Source organism: Phyllobates terribilis, unplaced genomic scaffold (assembly GCF_046119375.1).
Source record: "Phyllobates terribilis strain yellow unplaced genomic scaffold, ASM4611937v1 Scaffold_29__1_contigs__length_15306474, whole genome shotgun sequence".
NCBI classification, from domain to species: domain Eukaryota; kingdom Metazoa; phylum Chordata; class Amphibia; order Anura; family Dendrobatidae; genus Phyllobates; species Phyllobates terribilis.
The window spans coordinates 13998759-14015149 of NW_027362789.1; the positions used below are offsets into that span (position 1 = coordinate 13998759).

The 16391-nt window shown below is 47.4% G+C and overlaps 2 protein-coding genes across 3 annotated transcripts in view; both read right to left on the minus strand.

The window, feature by feature from the left end:
- The window catches only part of LOC141178636 (uncharacterized), a 34054-nt gene extending 29032 nt beyond the window's left edge, over window positions 1–5022 (minus strand). For both annotated transcript variants that reach the window (XM_073660524.1, XM_073660523.1), the window contains exon 1: window positions 4934–5022. The gene's annotated coding sequence lies outside the window, so the exon portion shown is untranslated. The remainder of the gene's footprint in view (window positions 1–4933) is intronic.
- LOC141178637 (uncharacterized) overlaps window positions 1–16391 on the minus strand; it is a 74258-nt gene that overhangs the window by 39286 nt on the left and 18581 nt on the right. The gene's annotated exons all lie outside the window — the stretch shown is intronic.

Consider the following 16391-nt stretch of genomic DNA (forward strand, 5'->3'; position numbering starts at 1 on the left):
TATGGGAGCTAATGCAGGGGCCATTATACAGTGTGGGAGCTAATTTGGGGGCCATTATACAGCGTGAGAACTAATGTGGGGGCCATTATACAGTGTGGGAGCTAATGCGGGGGCCATTATACAGCATGGGAGCTAATGTGGGTGCCATTATACAGCATGAGAACTAATGTGGGGGCCATTATACTGTGTGGGAGCTAATGCAGGGGCCATTATACAGCATGGGAGCTAATGTGGGGGCCATTATACAGCGTGGGCACTAATGCGGGGGCCATTATACAGTGTGATAGCTATTGCGGGTGCTATTATACAGTGTGGGCACTTATGCGGGGGTCATTATACAGCGTGAGAGCTAATGCGGGTGTCATTATACAGCATGGGCACTAATGCTGGGGCCATTATACCGCGTAAGAGCTAATGCAGGGGCCATTATACAGTGTGATAGCTATTGCGGGTGCTATTATACAGTGTGGGCACTTATGCGGGGGTCATTATACCGCGTGAGAGCTAATGCGGGTGCCATCATAAAGTGTGGGAGCCAATGCGGGGGCCATTATACAGCGTGGGAGTCAATGTGGATGCCATTAGACAGCGTGGGAGCTAATGTGGGGGTCATTATATAGCATGGGAGCCAATGCGGGGGCCATTATACAGCGTGAGAGCTAATGTGGGGGCCATTATACAGCATGAGCGCAAATGTGGGGGCCATTGTACAGCATCAGATCTATTGCGGGGACCATAATAGTGTTGGAGCTAATGCGAGGGCCATTATACAGTTTGAAGGCTACTGGGGGACGATCATACAGTATGGGGTCCTATACACAGTGTGGGAGTTACTGTGGGGGGCTTTATGCAATGTGAGAGCTACTGGTGGAACCATTAAAGAGTGTGGAGGCTACTGTGAAGACATTTTACTATGTAAGGAGCACAGCAGTGGCCTTATTATGTGGGGCAGTGAGAGGATCACTGCTTTTATACCACACAGCACGTGCAGTAATAGGGACACATACGGCAGCCGCGGCTCAGCATTGGGGTATCGTCAGGATGAGGGGATTGTTCAGGTTGGGAATAGATGGGAATGGTGGTGAGGAGTCAGATGTGTCTGTGCTGTAAGCTCTTCAGATCAGTCCTGTCTGGAGAAATCGCAATGTCTTTCTGAGAAAGATGGAAAAGTGAACGACTCCATCAGAAAGAACATCAGCTGTGATTATCTGTAACTGTGCTGTACAGTCTATAAGTCCTGCAGGACCGGTATCTACCACTAGATGTCACTGTATGGCGGGAATAGTGTTGGGCTTTGTGGAGATTTTTCTTTTAGTTACACTGCGGTCATCTGCGGAGGTTCTCCTATACCCATTAATAGGCCACGGCCCCACTATCAGTATTCGGTCAGTATTTTTTCTCAGGAGTGGGAGCCAAAACCAGGTGAGGAACAATTGGAGAAAAGGTATAATAGAAACAAGTCACCAATTCTGCATTTATCACCCATTCCTGATTTTGACTCCCACTGCTGAGAAAAAACACTGACTAAATACTGATAGTGGGGCCGGGGCCTTAGTCTGCACCAGCATAGCTGTAATCAGGGTTACCAGTAAGGGCCCACTCAGACACTGCGCCCCCTGGAGCTGAACACCTAGATATGCCTCTGCAAGTGTTACGTAAGAGGCATAATGGGGGCATTACACTGTGTGGGGGCATCATACATACTACATAAGGGACATAATGGGACATAACACTGTGTGGGCATCATACATCCTGCATAAGGGGCATAATGGGGGCATTACACTGTGTGGGGCCATCATACATACTACATAAGGGGCATAATGGGGCATAACACTATGTGGGGGCATCATACGCACTGCATAAGGGTGGCATTACACTGTGTGGGGCCATCATACATACTGCATAAGGGGCATAATGGGGGCATTACACTGTGTGGGGCATCATACATCCTGCATAAGGGGCATTACACTGTGGGGGGGCATCATACATACTGCATAAGCGGCATAAAGGGGGCATTACACTGTGTGGGGGCATCATACATACTGCATAAGGGCATTACACTGTTTGGGGGCATCATATATACTGCATAAGGGGCATAATGGGGGCATTACACTGTGTGGGGGCATCATACATCCTGCATAAGGGGCATAATGGGGGCATTACACTGTGTGGGGGCATCATACATACTGCATAAGGGGCATAATGGGGGCATTACACTGTGAGGAGCATCATACATCCTGCATAAGGGGCATAATGGGGGCATTACACTATGTGGGGGCATCATACATACTGCATAAGGGGCATAATGGGGGCATTACACTGTGAGGGGCATCATACATCCTGCATAAGGGGCATAATAGGGACATTACACTGTGTGGGGGCATCATACATACTGCATAAGAGGCATAATTTTGGCATTACACTGTGGGGGCATCATACATACAGCATAAGGGGCATAATGGGGGCATCATACATAATGCATAAGAGGCATAATGGGGGCATTACACTGTGAGGGCATCATACATACTGCATAAGGGGCATAATGGGGCATTACACTGTGTGGGGGCATCATACATACTGCATAAGGGGCATAATGGGGGCATCATACATACTGCATAAGGGGCATAATGGGGGCATTACACTGTGTGGGGGCATCATACATACTGCATAAGGGGCATAATGGGGGCATTACACTGTGTGGGGGCATCATACATACTGTATAAGGGGCATAATGGGGGCATAACACTGTGTGGGGGCGTCATACATACTGCATAAGGGGCATAATGGGGGCATTACACTGTGGGGCATCATACATACTGTATAAAGGGCATAATGGGGGCATTACACTGTGTGGGGGCATCATACATCCTGCATAAGGGGCATAATGGGGGCATTACACTGTGTGGGGGCATCATACATCCTGCATAAGGGGCATAATGGGGGCATTACACTGTGGGGGCATCATACATACTGCATGAGGGGAATAATAGGGGCATTACACTGTGGGGCATCATACATACTGTATAAGGGGCATAATGCGGGCATCATACATCCTGCATAAGGGGCATAATGGGGGCATTACACTGTGGGGGCATCATACATCCTGCATAAGGGGCATAATGGGGGCATTACACTGTGTGGGGGCATCATACATCCTGCATAAGGGGCATAATGGGGGCATTACACTGTGGGGGGCGTCATACATCCTGCATAAGGGGCATAATGGGGGCATTACATTGTGTGGGGGCATCATACATACTGCATAAGGGGCTTATGGGGGCATTACACTGTGGGGGGCATCATACATCCTGCATAAGGGGTATAATGGGGGCATTACACTGTGGGGGTCATCATACATACTGCATAAGGGGCATAATGGGGGCACTACACTGTGTGGGGGGCATCATACATCCTGCATAAGGGGCATAATGGGGGCATTACACTGTGTGGGGGCATCATACATCCTGCATAAGGGGCATAATGGGGGCATCATACATACTGCATGAGGGGAATAATAGGGGCATTACACTGTGGGGCATCATACATACTGTATAAGGGGCATAATGCGGGCATCATACATCCTGCATAAGGGGCATAATGGGGGCATTACACTGTGGGGGCATCATACATCCTGCATAAGGGGCATAATGGGGGCATTACACTGTGTGGGGGCATCATACATCCTGCATAAGGGGCATAATGGGGGCATTACACTGTGGGGGGCGTCATACATCCTGCATAAGGGGAATAATGGGGACATTACACTGTGGGGGTCATCATACATACTGCATAAGGGGCATAATGGGGGCACTACACTATGTGGGGGGCATCATACATACTGCATAAGGGGCATAATGGGGGCATTACACTGTGTGGGGGCATCATACGCACCGCATAAAGGGGGCATTACACTGTGTGGGGCCATCATACATACTGCATAAGGGGCATAATGGGGGCTTTACACTGTGTGGGGCATCATACATCCTGCATAAGGGGCATAATGGGGGCATTACACTGTGGGGGGGCATCATACATACTGCATAAGGGGCATAAAGGGGGCATTACACTGTGTGGGGGCATCATACATACTGCATAAGGGCATTACACTGTTTGGGGGCATCATATATACTGCATAAGGGGCATAATGGGGGCATTACACTGTGAGGAGCATCATACATCCTGCATAAGGGGCATAATGGGGGCATTACACTATGTGGGGGCATCATACATACTGCATAAGGGGCATAATGGGGGCATTACACTGTGAGGGGCATCATACATCCTGCATAAGGGGCATAATAGGGACATTACACTGTGTGGGGGCATCATACATACTGCATAAGAGGCATAATTTCGGCATTACACTGTGGGGGCATCATACATATTACATAAGGGGCATCATACATACAGCATAAGGGGCATAATGGGGGCATCATACATAATGCATAAGAGGCATAATGGGGGCATTTCACTGTGTGGGGGCATCATACATCCTGCATAAGGGGCATAATGGGGGCATTACACTGTGTGGGGGCATCATAGATCCTGCATAAGGGGCATAATGGGGGCATTACACTGTGTGGGGGCATCATACATACTGCATAAGGGGCATAAAGGGGGCATTACACTGTGGGGGGCATCATACATCCTGCATAAGGGGCATAATGGGGGCATTACACTGTGGGGGGCATCATACATCCTGCATAAGGGGCATAATGGGGGCATTACACTGTGGGGCAGTAAAGGGGTCCTGTACTATGAGAACAATACGTTTCCTCCCTTCCTGTCTCCATAGTTGGGTCGTATGCATCTATTATAGGAAACAGAACAAAAACCTTATGATTCTTATAAAGGGGCAACACAAGACCCCAAAAGAGTCTCGGTGCTGAAGGGGTTAATGCCCCCTGCGCCCAGTAATGGGGTCTCCACATACCTCCACCTGCAGAGCCGCCACCACATATATGGCTGCTCTGTGCGCACAGGAGCTGTGATGAGGTCACAGGAGGGGAGGAGTCAAGGGTCACATGATCAGGGGCCTCAGTGGATGCAGGACTCTGCTGTGCTGGTTGTCATGGTGCTGGATGAGCTGAAGTTTATGTGTGGGGTCAGGAGGGGTTTACAGTGTGGATGTAGCAGAGCCGTGTGTGTACGAGGTGTACGGAGCGGAGCCGTGTGTGTACGAGGTGTACGGAGCGGAGCCGTGTGTACGAGGTGTACGGAGCGGAGCCGCGCGTGTACGAGGTGTATGGTGCAGAGCCGTGTGTGTACGAGGTGTACGGAGCAGAGCCGTGTGTACGAGGTGTATGGAGCGGAGCCACGTGTGTACGAGGTGTACGGAGCGGAGCCGGGTGTGTACGAGGCGCACGGAGCGGAGCCGCGTGTGTACGAGGTGTACGGAGCGGAGCCGCGCGTGTACGAGGTGTACGGAGCGGAGCCGCGTGTGTACGAGGTGTACGGAGCGGAGCCGGGTGTGTACGAGGCGCACGGAGCGGAGCCGCGCGTGTACGAGGTGTACGGAGCGGAGCCGCGCGTGTACGAGGTGTACGGAGCGGAGCCGCGCGTGTACGAGGTGTACGGAGCAGAGCCGCGCGTGTACGGAGCAGAGCCGCGCGTGTACGAGGTGTACGGAGTGGAGCCGTGCTTGTACGAGGTGTACTGAGCGGAGCCATGCGTGTACGAGGTGTACGGAGCAGAGCCGCGCGTGTACGAGGTGTACGGAGTGGAGCCGCGCTTGTACGAGGTGTACTGAACGGAGCCGCGCGTGTACGAGGTGTACGGAGCGGAGCCGCGTGTGTACGAGGTGTATGGAGCGGAGCCGCGTGTGTACGAGGTGTACTGAGCGGAGCCGCGTGTGTACGAGGTGTACGGAGCGGAGCCGCGTGTGTACGAGGTGTACGGAGCGGAGCCGCGTGTGTACGAGGTGTACGGAGCGGAGCCGCGTGTGTACGAGGTGTACGGAGCGGAGCCGCGTGTGTACGAGGTGTACGGAGCGGAGCCGTGTGTGTACGAGGTGTACTCGAGCTGTGTGTGTACGAGGTGTACGGAGCGGAGCCGCGTGTGTACGAGGTGTACGGAGCGGAGCCGTGTGTACGAGGTGTACTCGAGCTTTGTGTGTATGAGGTGGACGGAGAGGAGCCGCGTATGTACAGAGCGGAGCCGTTTGTGTACGACGTGTACGGAGCGGAGCCGCGTGTATACGAGGTGTACGCAGCGGAGCCGTGTGTGTATGAGGGCTACCTCTTGAAGCTCATCAAGAGAATGCCAAGAGTGTACAAAGCAGTCATCAAAGCAAAAGGTGGCTACTTTGAAGAACCTAGAATATAAGACATATTTTCAGTTGTTTCACACTTTTTTGTTAAGTATATAATTCCACATGTGTTAATTCATAGTTTTGATGCCTTCAGTGTGAATGTACAATTTTCATAGTCAAGAAAATGCAGAAAAATCTTTAACCCCTTAAGCCCCGCGGGTGGTTTGCACGTTAATGACCGGGCCAATTTTTACAATTCTGACCACTGTCACTTTATGAGGTAATTACTCTCGAACGCTTCAACGGATCCCCCTGATTCTGAGATTGTTTTTTCGTGACATATTGTACTTCATGATTGTGGAAAAATTTCTTCGATATCACTTGCGTTTATTTGTGAAAAAAACGGAAATTTGGCGAAAATTTTGAAAATTTTGCAATTTTCAAAATTTGAATTTTTAAGCCCTGAAATCAGAGCGATATGTCACACAAAAGAGTTAATAAATAACATTTCCCACATGTCTACTTTACATCAGCACAATTTTGGAACCAAAATTTTTTTTTGTTAGGGAGCTATAAGGGTTAAAAGTTGACCAGCGATTTCTCATTTTTCCAACAAAATTTACAAAACCATTTTTTTAGGGACCACATCACATTTGAAGTCACTTTGAGAGGTCTTTATGACAGAAAATACCCAAAAGTGACACCATTCTAAAAACTGCACCCCTCAAGGTGCTCAAAACCACATTCAAGAACTTTATTAACCCTTCAGGTGCTTCACAGGAATTTTTTGAATGTGGAAGAAAAAAATGAACATTTAACTTTTTTCACAAAAATGTTAATTTAGACCCAATTTTTTTTATTTTCACAGGGGTAACAAGAAAAAATGGACCCCAAAATTTGTTGTGCAATTTCCCCTGGGCACGCAGATACCCAATATTTGGGGAAAAAATACTGTTTGGGCGCACGGCAGGGCTCGGAAGGGAAGGAGCGCTATTTGACTTTTTGATTGTAAAATTTGCTTGAATAATTAGCGGACGCCATGTTGTGTTTGGAGAGCCCATGTGTGCCCAAACTTTGGAGCTCCCCCACAAGTGACCCCATTTTGGAAACTAGACCCCCCAAGGCACCTTTCTAGATGCATAGTGAGCACTTGGAACCCCCAGGTGCTTCACAAATTGATTCGTAACAATGAAAAAGTGAAAAAAAAAAACACTTTTTCATTTTTATGAATCAATTTGTGAAGCACCTGAGTGTTCCAAGTGCTCACAATGCATCTAGATAGGTGCCTTGGGGGGTCTAGTTTCCAAAATGGGGTAACTTGTGGGGGAGCTCCAATGTTTGGGCACACAGCGGCTCTCCAAACGCAACATGGTGTCGCTAACAATTTGAGCCGATTTTCCGTTAAATTTGTTAGAGGACACCATGTTGCATTTAGAGAGTCCCTGTGTGCCCAAACATTGGAGCTCCCCCACAAGTGACCCCATTTTGGAAACTAGACCCCCCAAGGCACCTATCTAGATGCATAGTGAGCACTTGGAACCCCCAGGTGCTTCACAAATTGATTCGTAACAATGAAAAAGTGAAAAAAAAAACACTTTTTCATTTGTATGAATCAATTTGTGAAGCACCTGAGGGTTCCAAGTGCTCAGTATGCATCTAGATAGGTGCCTTGGGTGGTCTAGTTTCCAAAATGGGGTCACTTGTGGGGGAGCTCCAATATTTGGGCACACAGCGGCTCTCTAAATGCAACATGGTGTCCGCTAACAAATTTAACGCAAAATTGGCTCAAATTGTTAGCGACACCATGTTGCGTTTGGAGAGCTGCTGTGTGCCCAAACATTGGAGCTCCCCCACAAGTGACCCCATTTTGGAAACTAGACCCCCCAAGGCACCTATCTAGATGCATAGTGAGCACTTGGAACCCCCAGGTGCTTCACAAATTGATTCGTAACAATGAAAAAGTGAAAAAAAAAACACTTTTTCATTTTTACGAATCAATTTGTGAAGCACCTAGGGGTTCCAAGTGCTCACTATGCATCTAGATAGGTGCCTTGGGGGGTCTAGTTTCCAAAATGGGGTCACTTGTGGGGGAGCTCCAATGTTTGGGCACACAGGGACTCTCTAAATGCAACATGGTATCCGCTAACAAATTGAATGGAAAATCGGCTCAAATTGTTAGCGGACGCCACATTGCGTTTGGAGAGCCCCTCTGTGCCCAAACTTTGGAGCTCCCCCACAAGTGACCCCATTTTGGAAACTAGACCCCCCAAGGCACCTTTCTAGATGCATAGTGAGCACTTGGAACCCCCAGGTGCTTCACAAATTGATTCGTAATAATGAAAAAGTGAAAAAAAAAACACTTTTTCATTTTTACGAATTAATTTGTGAAGCACCTAGGGGTTCCAAGTGCTCACTATGCATCTAGATAGGTGCCTTGGGGGGTCTAGTTTCCAAAATGGGGTCACTTGTGGAGGAGCTCCAATGTTTGGGCACACAGGGACTCTCCAAATGCAACATGATATCCGCTAACAATTTGAGCCGACAATTTGTTAGCGGATATCATGTTGCATTTGGAGAGTCCCTGTGTGCTCAAACATTGGAGCTCCCCCACAAGTGACCCCATTTTGGAAACTAGACCCCCCAAGGCACCTATCTAGATTCATAGTGAGCACTTGGAACCCCAGGTGCTTCACAAATTGATTCATAAAAATGAAAAAGTGTTTTTTTTTTCACTTTTTCATTTTTACGAATCAATTTGTGAAGCACCTGGGGGTTCCAAGTGCTCACTATGCATCTAGAAAGGTGCCTTGGGGGGTCTAGTTTCCAAAATGGGGTCACTTGTGGGGGAGCTCCAAAGTTTGGGCACAGAGGGGCTCTCCAAACGCAATGTGGTGTCCGCTAACAATTTGAGCCGATTTTCCATTCAATTTGTTAGCGGATACCATGTTGCATTTAGAGAGTCCCTGTGTGCCCAAACATTGGAGCTCCCCCACAAGTGACCCCATTTTGGAAACTAGACCCCCCAAGGCACCTATCTAGATTCATAGTGAGCACTTGGAACCCCAGGTGCTTCACAAATTGATTCATAAAAATGAAAAAGTGTTTTATTTTCACTTTTTCATTTTTACGAATCAATTTGTGAAGCACCTGGGGGTTCTAAGTGCTCACTATGCATCTAGATAGGTGCCTTGGGGGGTCTAGTTTCCAAAATGGGGTCACTTGTGGGGGAGCTCCAATGTTTGGACACACAGGGGCTCTCCAAACGCAACATGGCGTCCGCTAACAATTTGAGCCGATTTTCCATTCAATTTGTTAGCGGACACCATGTCGCGTTTGGAGAGCCCGTGATGTGCCTAAACAGTGGAGCTCCCCCACAAGTGTCCCCATTTTGGAAACTATACCCCTCAAAGATTTTATTAAGGTGTATAGTGAACATTTTGAACCCAGAGGTACGGCACATTATTTGTTTACATTAGGTCATCATATTGAATAAGTTTTCATTATTCTTGAGCGCAAGTGCTCGCTACTTGAGTTTGCATCGGGTACTCAGGTATGCACCATGTACAGCGTGTGCTCGAGTGACATGCTCGAGTCCCTGCTCCGCATGTTTCACGGTTATTAGACACCCAAAAAAAAACATGCGGGGATCGCTCGTGCATGGCAGGCAATCCCCGTAAAGTTTTTTGGCCGCGAAGCATATGGGGCAGAGACTCGAGCATGTCACTCAAATACCCACGATACTAAATGCATACCAGAGCACCCGATGCAAACTCAAGTAGCGAGCACTTGCTCTCAACACTAGTCGCCATATCGTCATCTTTTTTTCTTACTTTTGAAAAAAATCCCAACCCCAGCCCTAACCCTAGCACAACCCTAGCCCCAGCACAACCCTAGCCCCAGCACAACCCTAGCCCCAGCACAACCCTAGCCCCAGCACAACCCTAGCCCCAAACCCAGCCCTAACCCTAGCCCAATCCTAACTCAAGAGTTTATTTTTGACGCCGTTCCTTGTGCGGTATAAGTGATTAGACGACTTTATTCTTCGGGTCGGTGTGATTACAGCAATGCCAGAATCATATGGGGTTTTTATGACTGACAGCTGTCACACACTAAAAGACGCATTTTTTGTAAAATCTAGTTTTTGCATCGCCATATTTTGAGAGCTATAATTTTTCCAAATTTTGGCAGACAGTCATGTGACGGCTCGTTTTTTGCGGGATGACTTGACGTTGTTATTGGTGCCATTTTCAGGCACGTGACATTTTTTGATCGCTTTCTATTCCGATTTTTGGGAGGCAGAATAAACAAAAACCAACAATTCAGGAATTGTTTTTTTTTTTTTTTTTTTATTCTGTTCCGCGTGTGGTAAAATTGATGAGGCAGCTTTACTCTTCGGGTCAGTACGTTTACAGCGGTACCACATTTGTATAATTTTTCTATGTTTTGGCGCTTATACACAATAAAAGCTATTTTATAGAAAAAAATATTTTTTAGTATCGCTTTATTCTGAGAGCTATAACTTTTTTATTTTTCGGCTGATGGAGCTATATGGCGGCTTGTTTTTTGCGGGACGAGATGACGTTTTCAGCGGTATCATTTTTATTTATATGCGTCTTTTTGATCGCGTGTTATTCCACTTTTTGTTTGGCGGTATGGTGATAAAGCATTGTTTTTTGCTTGTTTTTTTTTTTTTTTTTTTTACCGTGTTCACTGAAGGGGTTAACTAGTGGGACAGTTTTATAGGTCAGGTTGTTCCGGACGCGGCGATACCAAATATGTGTACTTTTATTGTTTTTTTTTTATTTTTTTTATAATAATATTTATTGATGGGTACATTATATTTTTATTTTTGGTGTATTATTTTTTTTATTTTTTTATAATATTTTTGCACATTTTTTTTTTTTCCACTTTCACACAGTTTATACACTTTATTACTTTGTCCCACTCTGGGACTTTCACTTTTTTTTTTCTGATCGCCTGCATGGCACAGGAATGGAGCACCATCCCTATGCCATGAAGGCTGTCAGAAGTGCACAGTGTGAAGATTGCTTGGAGATGCACTGCGCATGTCCAAGCAATCTTCCTGCTCTCTGGTGACCCGGATGTTGTCATGACGACATCGGGTCGTCATGGCAACACCCGGGAAGCCTTTGCAGACTGCGCTGGAAGCCGGAAGAGGAGGTGAGTATCGGCGATCACCTCCCCTTGCCCCCGCAATGCCGCGATCGACTTCGATCGACTTCGATCGCAGCATCGCGGGGGTTAATGTGCTGGGAGCGGTGCGTGACCGCTCCCTGCACATAGTACCGGGTGTCAGCTGTGACAATCAGCTGACACCCGGCGGCGATCGCGCCCGCACAGCCTGTGTGCGCGCGCGATCGCCATGACGTACTAATACGGGTCTGGCTCTTAAGTCCCAGGGCACAGACGCGTATTAGTACGTCAGATGTTATTAAGGGGTTAAATGAGAAGGTGTGTCCATACTTTTGGTCTGTACTGTATATCACTTATTTTTCATGTAGTTTTACATATACACGTATATCTGAACCCTCTTTAACAACACATGGATAGAAATAAAGGCAGAAGGGATTGTAGGTCTGATCAACAAGCTTAATCTGAATGGATACACAGCAGGACTGGTATCCCATGATATACAATGGATTAGCCTTGTATTTTATGGAGTAGGGTTATCTTGCAGACCTAAGTGGCGGGTAGGGAAAGGAATGAGGGACAGATAGACAAGATGATAAAAGAGGGGAGTTGTTAAAGAAATGGTTAATCTCTTGTGATAAAATGGAGACAATATTCAGTTCTTGTTTTTCTAGAATATTCTAAGAGAATGACGTTTCTACATACTAAAGAATTTGCCTGTAATTATCATCTGTTTCCAAGTCTGTCCAAGTGACAAGAAATCATTCCTTTTCTCAGAAATACCAATTCTAGGAAAATACTCCATAAATGTACTAACAATGGCATTTCCTGGATTCATCCCAAGAGCAAGTGGTTAGCCGAGGTTGACAGTTTCACACAGTTTTTGACTCTGACAAAGGATATCGCCCACACCGTCCATCATAGTAAACTGATAATGGTTTGACAAGTAATTATTTTGACCCAAATGTCTGCCAAGTACCATATGTTGTTTTGCGTAATCTTACCTCTTACAAAAATACAATAAAAAATTAGCATGTCTAGTAATAATCAGAGATTCTTTTGAGACAAACCTGTGAGTTCTGTCTTATTCGAACCTTCACAGCTGAGATCTCTAGCTATCCAGAATCTACCTGAGAGAAGTAAGATCCCAGTCTCTGACAGTGCAGAGTAAAAAAAAAGCATTTTTTTTCAGTTGCTAACGTGATTCACCACGCCATATCTAACCTTGTTATTTTTTACCGCTGAATTGCAGCTGTGTGCTGAGCTGGTGCAGAGTAAAAAAATCGATTTTTTTTATTGCTAATAGCGTGCCACTACCACACTATTTGAGCAACATGAGTTGGAAAAAGTGAGGTCATGGTGGAAGGGGGAATAGGCTTGGTGTTCAAGGTATAAGTGGGGTAGGTGGTAATGTTAGTGAAAGCACTAGTGAACCAACACCATCACGTCTTATCCAAACACAACTGACAACTTCTGTTACTAGACAGGCTACTCCACTCCCTTTCTTTGGCAGCCGAACAGTGGTATGCCTTGTTGATGAGGGCCAAAAAGAGCATGTGCTCCAGTCGATGGCAAGCGCTGCTATAAGTGGCCTCTCCTCTTCTTCCTCTACCTCAACATCACACACAGTACAGTCCACGGAGGTGGCACCCCAATTACCCTTGCTTCCCCCTGCATCACAACTCTCCAGCCACCCAGCTGACTGTAGGGAACCACAGATGGGTGAGTCTGCAGAGCTGTTCACATATGCTATGCCATGGGCATCAGAACTGTACTCCAAAGATTCACAGAGTCAAGAGGAGGAAATCATCAACACCGATGCCCAAATTTTTTTAGGTTGGACCCGGGGCAGGATGAAGTGGGGTCAACAAGCATTCTGACCCTCGTCCCTAGACATTAACCCCTGGGGGGGGTGATCCTGTTGAGACTCAGATACCTGAGGCTCACGCGGACTGTACTGTGCTGTCCAGGGCAGGAAGAGGAAGAGGGTGACTCTCTGGGCGAGGAATGGGATAACACGGAGGATGATGATGAGGTCGTAGTTTCCACTTGGTGTGAACCCAGAGGTATACAGCTGAGTAGGTCATCTGAGGATTTGGAAGACAAGGAGGTTACGTTGCGTCCTACGGCGCAGACATGGAATGATGCAACCACGACGAGCACTGCATCCTTATGGGCCAACTCACGTTATCTGGCAACTTTGCAAAAAAAACTCAGTGGAGGGAAAAAGTGCAATAATTTGACTATTACATGCATGAACCTTCACATGCACAATCAACATGCATTACTCTGGCAATCTCACTGTGATAAAATGCAAACCAGCGGATCTCAACAACTATCAGCAACCCCATCAACCGCATTTGCTGCCTTCTTCCTTGTCCTCTGTTACCGTGCCAAGGATTGTCACGCAGGTCTCCGACCGCAGAACTTCCGGTTCTTTACCCCCTCCATTCAGGCTGAGTGAGAACCCGGCAGCAGTAACGGAAGCCTGCTGTTTTTGACTGATCTCAGAGAACGAGCACACCACAACTTTCTCAATCCACCATAACATCTCCACCTGCACCTCACTCACGGTCCAGTAGTTTGGTTCACCGTATTCCGCCCTCACTCAGCACTGCAGCCAGCTTTTGGTCCCGCAGTTGTGGTCACGCAAAAGATGGTTTCCTCCTACACATGACAAAGCTAAGAAGTTGAACTCCACCATCTCCAATCTGTTGGCCACGGAAATGCTACCTTTCCGCCTCGTAGATACAGATGGTTTCCGAAAGCTCATGGCTGTTGCAGTCCCAAAGAACAAGTTGCGCAGTCGCCATTACTTTTCTAAGAAAGCTGTGCCTGAGCTACACCAGCATGTCGCAGACAACATCACCCGTTCCTTGACTAAATCTATGTCTGACAGGGTGCATTTCACCACAGACACCTGGATGAGTAAGCATGGCCAGGGACGTTACATATTGCTGACTGGGCACTGGGTGTCTCTGGTGGCTGTGGGGGCAAGCAGTGAAGGGGCTACTTGGAATCCTCAAGGCTTGCATGACAAACCTGTGTATTTCACACTTCCTCCACTGCTTCTGCCTCCTCTAGGGCCTCCACCTGCGCACTCAACCTCTGCCTTAATGAGATACGCGTTTCAACTGTGCTGAGCGAATTACCACCAACTCCATAGTGTTCAGCCAGGGCTCATCGCAATTAGGCAGTGTTAAAATTATTATGCCTTAGAGATCGCAGTCACACAGCTGAAGAGTTGTGGACAGCTTTCCAGGCTGAGTTTGAGCAATGGCTGTCTCTGCTGAAGGCCGTGTGCGATAATGGTGCAAACCTGGTGGCGGCCATACGCCGAGGCATGCTCACATATATGCCTTACATCCTCAACCTGGTGGCACACAAATTTCTCAGGCAGTATATCGGCCTGGATGAGCTGCTGCAGAAAGCACGGAAGCTGTGCGCTCACTTCTGCTATTCGCACCTCTCAGGTCATTGACTTGCATCGATACAGAGGTCTTTGTCCATGCCAGTTAACAGGTTGATATGCGATATGCCGACACGGTGGAATTCCACTCTACACATGTTGCAGCGACTGTGGCAGAAGCAACGAGCCCTGACGCAGTATGACCTGGCAGTACGAACTGGGGAATATGACGTTTACGGAGTGGGCACAGATTAAGGATCTCTGCACCCTTCTGCACAGTTTCGAAATGGCTACTAAGATGGTTAGCTCTGACGATGCCATTAGCAGCATCAATATTCCAGTCATCTACATGATGGAGCAGACTTTGAATAGCCTGGGAGGTGGTGGTCCCAGATGAAGAGGAGGATGAGGAAGGGATAAGAATGTCTCAAAGGTCCAGACTGTTGTTACACAGGCGTGTGCTGAGGGAGGTTGGATTACTGCAATTGAGGGGGGCTGGTGATACCCGACAAACTGTTTGTGAAGGTGCAAGAGCCGAGGAACAAATGGAGGAGGAAGAGGTGATGGGTTAGCAACAGTCAGGAAATTAAAAGGATAATCATCCCTTCTCTGTTGTTTGTGGTTGCCAGGAGGGGACGGAGGAAACAAGCATCAGTGTTACCCAGCCACCAACAGAGCATTGGCTTGGACCTCATGGAAGCGCCCGACATATGAGTGCCTTCTTGCTGCACTATCTGCAACATGATCCTCGTATAGTTTGGATTCAAAATAGTGCTGACTATTGGGTTGCCACTCTGCCAGATCCACGGTATGAGAGTAAATTTTGCCACCCTGGAAAGGGACCCGCGAATGCTGGAGTATCGAAACAAGCTTTTACACAACCTTAAGAGAGGTTTTCCCCAAGACAGCAGTGATGCACGTCAATTCATCAATGCCAAAGCATTAGCAGCAGCCCAGTGTAAGTGGCAGAAGCAATTTCTGTGAGTCCGTTGACACATTTTTTACATCAGCTCGTGCACCAGCACAACAGAGTACAAGTCTAACACGTGATGAACAACTGCAGAGGATGGTGCATGCAAGAGTATATAGAGCTCCATATCAATACCATCAGGGAGGGTTTGGACCCTTTTACATCTTCAAAAATGGATGAGTGGCCTGAGCTCACCAATCACCACTTGGAGGTTTTATCATGTCCGGCAGCCAGCGTTCTCTCAGAACGTGTCTTTAGCACTGCTGGTGGTGTCCTGACGGATAAGAGCAACCGGCTGTCCCCTGAAAGTGTAGACAACCGAACTTTCATCAAGATGAACAAGTCATGGATCTCCAAGGACTTTTGCACACCAATCGCAGAATGTAGAGACTAGGTGATGTACTAGATTTTAGTATGCTGCATTGATCTCACTTAATTGCAATCTGTGAGATCTTTAGCATGGCTTCTGGGCCTGCTATTGCTGCAGATATTAATAATTAATAAGCATGAAGAGGGAGGGCGCACTCCGAGGGCGAGCTCGGGAATAAAGGCAGGAGGGATAAGAGGGAAAGCCCAATGGTATGTATCATATAGCTTTGCCTACTGATCAG